The sequence below is a fragment of the Schistocerca serialis genome, chromosome 8, assembly GCF_023864345.2.
Source record: "Schistocerca serialis cubense isolate TAMUIC-IGC-003099 chromosome 8, iqSchSeri2.2, whole genome shotgun sequence".
In the NCBI taxonomy this organism is placed as follows: Eukaryota; Metazoa; Arthropoda; class Insecta; order Orthoptera; family Acrididae; genus Schistocerca; species Schistocerca serialis.
Window position 1 is genome coordinate 327184878 of NC_064645.1, and position 7467 is coordinate 327192344.

General features: G+C 41.2%; 1 non-coding gene across 1 annotated transcript; it reads left to right on the forward strand.

The window, feature by feature from the left end:
* Window positions 1-866: 866 nt before the first annotated feature.
* Window positions 867-938, forward strand: Trnag-ucc (transfer RNA glycine (anticodon UCC)). Its single transcript has one exon. It is a non-coding gene; the product is annotated as a tRNA-Gly (tRNA).
* The last annotated feature ends 6529 nt before the right edge of the window (window positions 939-7467 follow it).

A 7467-nucleotide genomic window follows, 5' to 3' on the forward strand; every position in this document is an offset into this window, starting at 1 on the left:
ACGTAACTTTCTTGGATTTACTTCTAACACTTTTGTTTTTTTTTGCAAATTCTTGTTGCAACTGTCGTTTCTAACACAGTCTGACCATGTGTATTTTTACCTTTATTTACCATGTTTGTGATGGTAGAGTTCTAGCTCGTATTCGAGGACGAGGAAAACCGCGCTCTTTAACCATATAGAACCCTGAAAAAGGGGGGAGGGGGGTATGTTACAATGCTAGTACGTCATCGTAAAGTGCACTACATAATATCATTATGCCAAGGAAGTCATAATTTATAGGATATGTATTTAGTTCATTACAAGTATTAGATATCATAGGGTACGTTAATATTCGCTCAAACAGTGTTGACACTCGGCGCGGTGGCGGATGGGAGCGACTGTAAATGGGAAATGACTTTACGGTTGCTCCCATCAGTCACAGCCCTGAGTGTCAACTTTGTTTGCTCGTTTAGTACATAACAAACTACGTTCATAATGTCCCGTTTTGTAAAATACTGCAATCGTAAATTTTACTTGGGTTTAGTGATTTAGGGTTAACTACACCACGAAAAATTCTCGGGACGTTAACGAAAACTACACACTTAATACATACAAAACAAACTACCTGGACTACAAGGCCCCAAACAGCACGCCACTGAGCAACGGGTGTTTTTCGTCTGCTGTCTCGTATAGCCTCGGCTCGTCCCGTCAGACATCGGGTCTGTGGAGCCGTAACAGCACGTCAGGGACCTGGTAACACATGTCTGCTGTCGCTGTGACTCTTCACGAACTCTCGCCGACCTCTTTCGTGGCGCATGGCCCGAAGCCAGTGAAAGGGACGAAATGCCGCGCACGCTCCCAGCCAAGCAGACGCCTCTTCGTAACGGGCGATGGTGGTGTAATGGTCAGCATAGTTGCCTTCCAAGCAGTTGATCCGGGTTCGATTCCCGGCCATCGCATTATTTTTAATTTGGTTTCCCTGGCAATGGTGTTGTGGTCGTCAGCCCAAAGATTTGTTTCATGTAGTTCTCTACGCCAGTCTATCCTGTTCAAGCCTCGTCACCTCCAAATAACTACTGCAACCTATATATACTTTCGAATCTGCTTAATGTGTCCACCTCTTGGCCTTCCTCTACAATTTTTATTCCCCCGCCCCCCTACCTACTCTAACACTTCCCTGCAATACTATGTTGGTGATCTCTTGATATCTCAAAACGTACCCTATCAACCGATCCCTCCTTTTAGTCGACTTATGGACTGGCAATATAATTACTTTAAAAAAGAAAAGAAAAATTAAATTATGCCGTAAGGGGCTTATAACGAAACCGTAAACGTAAACAAATCTTGCTGTAGTGATCGCATACCACACATATTCACCCCTAAATTGCCGGCAACTCAACAAGTTTAGCCACTAATGAAGCCCCCAATAAGAGGAACCTGATTGACGGATCAGTGGCCAACTTCTTTTCGTTCAGTAACGAAATACTACGTAGAACCAACTAATCTACATATTTCTAAAAATAACAAATAACATGTTACATAAAATCTGACTTTTACACAAGTAAAAGTAAGGTGATCTGTGCAAATATGTGTTGTAAACTGCTTTGTGTGTAGTGATGCCTGGTTACAGTAGCCTAAGAATTAGCTTAATGCTTTTCAGTGTGCATACATTTCAATGTTTTTTACTAGTGTTGTGGATTGGCAGGAGCCAACCCACGGACTTTGGAGGAAGCCGAAAGGCACGCGTTTAAGCTCACGCAGGCTGGCGTGAGGTCTGGAACAGAACAAGGAATTTAGACTTCAGAAAAAAGGTGGTACTTGGTGGAATACTTAACTTTAATCCATTAATGTTGAACGTAGCTCTTGTCTGTACATTCTTTACAATATCAATAGCAACTGATAATGGCGCCTTGCTAGGTCGTAGCAAATGACGTAGCTGAAGGCTATGCTAACTATCGTCTCGGCAAATGAGAGTGTAATTTGTCAGCGAACCATCGCTAGCAAAGTCGGTTGTACAACTGGGGCGAGTGCTAGGAAGTCTCTCTAGACCTGCCGTGTGGAGCGCTCGGTCTGCAATCACTGATAGTGGCGACACGCGGGTCCGACGTATACTAATGGACCGCGGCCGATTTAAAGGCTACCACCTAGCAAGTGTGGTGTCTGGCGGTGACACCACAACTAGTTTTCTGCTAACTTTTAAATGAAAATATGTCTCAGATTTTTTAAATTACTTCACGTACTTGAGGATCATTTAACTTACAATCTGTGCAAGAATCATGCATTTACCTCTTACTTTTTTGTAAACATGTAGTTTTATTTTAACGACATATTCTAAAGCATATCTATCTAATGAGCGGATCATTTTCAGATCTATTACTGCAGCATACTGTTTGCCCGAAAGGAAGACAGGCTTGAAGATTGAACACGCAAATAAGTGCAATTTTGTGGAAATCTGATATTCAGACTGTTGCTGTGCACAAAATACAAGTTATTGTTGCAAGAAGAATACAACTAGCTAATTCTAATAATGCTATTTATATTGTGAAATGTCGCCGTTATTTTACGTCCACGATGAGACATAAAATTCTACTTTCTATTTTTTTTGTATATATAATTTATAAATATATTTAAAAAAAGTTTAAACGGAAATTGAGTTAGCAAAATTCTTGAAGTTCTTGAGCCACGTAGGTCTAATATTTACATGATACTCAAACGTTTAAACAGACACAGGCCATGTAATACATTAATACATATTACATACGTAAGCATATACAGGGTTAACAGTTATTGAACTATATGAAGGAGACATAAATTAGTTACAAACTTCGGCGTTCACACACTTTATTCAACATGTTAACGTCACTACGGGCATTCAGATTTAGGTTATGACATGTTCGATATGCCTGCCATCATTGGCGATGATGTGGCGCAGATGAATAGCGAAATTCTGCATGACTCGCTGTCGATGACCTCGTGAATAGCTGTTTTCAGCTCAGCAATGGTTTTGGGGTTATTGCTGTACACCTTGTCTTTAATATAGCCCCACAAAAACGAGTTGCGTGTATTCAGATCCGGAGAATATGGCGGCCAATGAAGACCATGCCAGCGGCCTCTGAGTACCCCAGAGCCAGGATGCGGTCCCTCCACTGCTCCTCGAGGACATCACTGCCCTGCTTCGATGGGGTCGAGCTCCGTCTTGCATAGACCACATCTTGTCGAAATCAGGATTACTTTGGAAAATGGGGATGAAATCATCTTCCAAAACCTTCACGTACCGTTCGGTGGTCACCGTGTTATCAAGGAATTGATTTTTCCCTGACTGGCCATTGCGCACCACACCTGTTGAGGACGAAGAGATTTCTCGATCGCGAAATGCAGATTCTCGGTCCCCCAAACGCGCCAATTTTGCTTCTTGACGAACCCATCCTAAGTCCGTATGGCCGACTACAACAAGGCGCTTGTGCATGCGCATATTAATTCCCATCATCCCCCGCGGCTAACCGTGCAGTTTGAACGTCCTAACGCAAGCCGTTCAGAAGTTATAACGATTTTATTTCATATAGTTCAATAATTGTCACCCTGTTGTCATAATATAATGCCTCCCTCGGGCATGAGTGTGTGTGTCGTCGTTATAGTAAGTTAGTTTGAGTTAGATTAAATAGTGTGCAAGCTTAGGGACGGATGACCTCAGCAGTCTGGTCCCGTAAGACCTTACCACAAATTTCCAACGATGCAGGCGTTGCCGAACGCAGCGCCATGTTTCGCCTGTTTACATATCTCTGTATTTGAATACGCGTGCGTATAGTAGTTTCTTTGGTGCTTCAGTGTATATTCCTTATAGCTGCTGTAGACAAACAGTACTCTCCTGCACCTGTGTACCTCCACGACGCTATGCACACAATCACTTGAAAATGGCTCTGATGACTGAAAACAGTCGAAGTGTTAGAAAATAACTGCTGCTGTTATTCTTTTTGCTACAGTTACTACATTTTCGGATATCCTGAACCATCATGTTCAACACGCCGGACGAAAAAAAAATCTTTGTGTGTGAAATGTTGCAACTCAATGTTGTTACGCAAGGCAGAATCATAAAAACATATTTGTATTTGACAAAAGTACTTACAAAAATACACACTTTGTAACAAATAGAAGTAGAAATCAATCAGAAGAAATAATTATTAACCAGAGTGTAAGACAACGGTGGGAACTAACCCCTATCCTTTTTAATATTTACATTGAATTCATATTCGTTAATGGATATGTAAAGTAAACAAAGAAATTTAAATAGCGAATGAGGAACACGTTAAAGCGCTTCTGGTTGCAGATGATATCGTCATAATTCAAAAGGACTGATGATGATCTCCAGAGACCAGTATACGAACTGGACGAAATATGCAAGAAATAGAGTTTAAAAGTTTCTAGTTATAAAATTAAAATAATGTCATTCCAAAGAAATGGCCAGTGAGATCAAATACGTTGTAGATAATTAAGCTTCCGTACGAATCTCTCAGATCTCTTATATAAGCTGTGCTGTAAGATATTATTAGTCCTATGTAAGCGAAAGCTGGGTTACCACCATAAAAAAGCAAAGAAACAAAGAAAATTCTATCGGATAAGGGATTCCTAAGGAGGACGAAGGGCTGTAGAAAGAAAAACTTGATCGGAAATGAAGATGCTAAAGCAGTATTAAGTATTTTCAACATAAGCGAAAAAATTCAAAATTATCTTGAAAACTGGAGAAAATACCTCATCAGAAGTCCAGGACACAGAATTTCCCAGAAGATCCTTAACTAGCATCTGACTGGGAAAAGAGATACGCGAAGACCTCAGAGAAGATGGTAATGATATTGTTTGCGAGTTCGGAACAGGCAATAGCCTAATCCTTGAAACAAAGACGATGATGGCGATGATGATGATGATGATGATGACGGCGATGATGATGATGATGATGAAGATGATGAGGGCGATGATGATGGCGACGACAACGACGGCGATGACGACGACGATGACGGCGAAGACGATCTACATCATACTCCGCAAGCCACCTATTGGTGTGTGGCGGAGGGTACTTCCAGTACCATTATCTGATCCCTCCAACCCTGTTCCACTCGCGAATAGTGCGTGGGATGAGTGAGTGTCGGTAAGCCTCTGTATTGGGCTGTAATTTCTCGAATTTTCCCCTCGTGGTACATACGTGGGATGTATGTGGGGCGAAGTAATATGTTGTTTGACTCCTGAAAAGTGCTGTCCCGAAATTTCGGTAGTAAATCTCTCCGTGATGCACAACGTCTCTCAAGTACTGCCTGCCAGTGGAGTTCGTTTAGCATCTCCGTAACGCTCTCTCGCCAGCTAAACGATCTCCTCCATCAGTCCTACCTGATAGGGATCCCATACAAATGAACAATACTCAAGAATCGGGCGAACAACCGCCTTATAAGTTACTTCTAACGCCCTTGTTCGCCCGATTCTTGAGTATTGTTGATCCATATGGGATCCCTATCAGGTAGGACTGATAGAGAAGGTCCAAAGATCCAACGAAGAGCAGGCCGTCTTATCACGGCATCGTTTAGCTGGTGAGAGAGCGTTACGGAGACGCTAAACAAACTCCACTGGCAGACGATGACTGCGATGACGATGACGATGACGATGATGATGATGATGATGATATTTGACAAATATGTATTTGACAAATATCCGTAGGTTCTGTCAAGAATGCCGTTGATAAGCTTCATTCGCCGAGTGCCTGTGAGCTCGGCTTGTTAGTTGCAAATGACCTAACTACAGACACGACATTTGAAGCAAAGCACTAGCACAACATACGGCTTAGTCGGCACAATACATCGGCGATGACAGAAAATGAAGGCCAGTGTTGAGGTCCATATAAAGACTACGCTAAAAACAATTTACTGATGTCCGTGTACCGGGTGGTTGTAATTAAAATGCACCTACTAACGGAAGGCCAGTGCGGGCTGTAATTATCCTACGGCAGCGAAACATGATAGATACGCTAGTGCATTAATGCGGAACAGATATACACTGGGAAAAAAATTAGTTCCAATTTCGGCAACCTGATGTAAATCTGGCGCTGTACTGTTTCTCATCGACGTCTCCGGTGCTCACTTTGAAATGCAACATTATACTTTTCTCACTTGTTTGACGTTTTCCGCCCACGTTCCGTTCTTGATATATTACATTTGGAAGCATTTCTACATATTTTTCCTGCATTCACAGCGCCAGATTTGCACCTGGTCGCAAAATTTTCAGCGTAAGTCGGTTCCGCAATAACGCATTAAAATATCCACCAGGTTTCGTTGCCATACGATAATTACACTCCACACCGAACCTCTGCACGTTAATTATAACTACCCGTGATATTTCATTAACAGCTTTTTCAGACACACGCTTGAAGCCACTCTTCAAAAAAATAAATCTAATGATCTAGATCATGATACGCTAGCCCACAAAAAGGTGTTCGTCTGTGCATGACACGCTTTCAGTTCCTTAAAGTTTGTCTGTGAGGCCCTGAAAGACTATAACGGTATCGTGTGAATCTCTTACAACCAATATGAGAGCAGCTAGCCAACTAGATCCTTTGTAGATGTGTGATTCGATAAGGCTTCCAGCATTAAAAGTAGCATCCAGTTTGCTAACACTGTAGTAAATATGAATATTTCAGATGATGCAATTTTGACCTCTTGAGATGTTACAAATATCTTTATGAATATACCGGTCGATGAGACATTGGAAATAATTAAACGTAATTTGCTCAACCCTAAAAAATATGACAATAAGTGAGATCGTTGAGCTGGTAGACTTCTTGAAATTTAGCCTTCATTCCACGTTATTTACCTTTATAAGAAAAAACTACCAAATGGACGACGATTTAGCGATAGGTAACAGTTTATCAAGCATCTTATCAGGTATTTCCTTGACGGCTTCGAAATTAGATTTTTGGACATATTCCCCGATATAAAAAATAAAGTACTGTACTATCACCGCTATGTTGATGACAGTATAGTCAAACAAGATTTAAATTACATAACAGACAAAAATAATCAAAAGCATCCAAAAATTACATTCACAATTTAACATGAAGCTGATCTTAGCATTAATTTCCTCGAGTGGTGAGTTAGCATATCGAATGGGAAACATATTTTTAAAGTCTACAGAAAGGTAACACATTCGGGAATAATTATTGTGAATAATTAAAATCATCCACCCATTCGCAAAAAAGCGTATTTTGTATTGAGTTTTACACAGAATATTTCAGTTACTACTCCCTAACGAAGAAAGAGCAATAGAAAAATGTTCAAATGTGTGTGAAATCTTATGGGAATTAACTGATAAGTTCATCAGTCCCTAAGCTTACACATTACTTAATCTAAATTATCCCAAGGATAAACACACACACACCCATGCCCGAAGGAGGCCTCGAACTTCCGCCGGGACCAGCCGCGCAGTCCATGTCTGCAGCGCGTTAGACCGCTC